Genomic DNA, 879 nt, shown 5'->3' with positions numbered 1-879 from the left:
TCTCTGTGCCATCCCAAATCCCTGCTGGCTGGGGACCTCTGAGCAGTTGCTACTGACAGACCCAGGGCTGGACCCCTGAGGCCCTGCAGAAGGGACGTGGCCATCCCAAACCACGAGTGCACCCGGGTATTGATGCTCATTACATTGCAGCCACCCATGCATGTAATCCCACAGATTCCTAATGCTGCAAGCAAACAAATAATTGTCCCGCTCCGCCTGACACTGCGGCAACCCCAAATGCCTGCACACAATTCCACTTCTTGCTGTCGCTGCTGCTTTCAACGATGGCTGATAGGCAGCCAGAGAGTTACAGCCCTGTTAACACCACTGCTGGGGACAGCACGAATAACCACCCTGTGATGCTGAGACCACAGCAAGACCTGAATCAAGAAATCAGAATAGCCTGTGTAGAAACCTCCAGCCAGGTAAATTTAGTAAATAAAAACCACAAAGCCCTCAACATGAAAGATGCCCTTACCATTATCTCAGGTGGAGACAACCCTATCTCTTCTTGATAGTCACAGGCTTCACCTACCCCACAGAGACGCATGTACCCATCCTTAGCACCCCCAAAGCAACTCTAACCACTGAGCAGAGGCAGATCCTCTTGCTGCACTGGAGCAGCACTTCTTAAACCACATCTGCAGAAGGTTTTTAAGTAATCTTGCAACCTGGTGGCCAATGAACTCAACGGTTCAGGGCACCCTGAAGAAACCCATCCAGCTAAATTATTAGCCACTGTTAAGATTGCTACAACAACAACTGTGGATATTTATCAAATCACCTCTGATACACACTTCATAGGCAGCATTGTATTTGGATACAGCAGAAATATCTCTGCACATCTGTTTTTTCAGTTCTGCCAAAGAGCTTTCATTT

This window comes from Acanthisitta chloris, unplaced genomic scaffold (assembly GCF_000695815.1).
Source record: "Acanthisitta chloris isolate BGI_N310 unplaced genomic scaffold, ASM69581v1 scaffold5422, whole genome shotgun sequence".
NCBI lineage: Eukaryota > Metazoa > Chordata > Aves > Passeriformes > Acanthisittidae > Acanthisitta > Acanthisitta chloris.
This window is presented reverse-complemented; position numbering follows the sequence as displayed.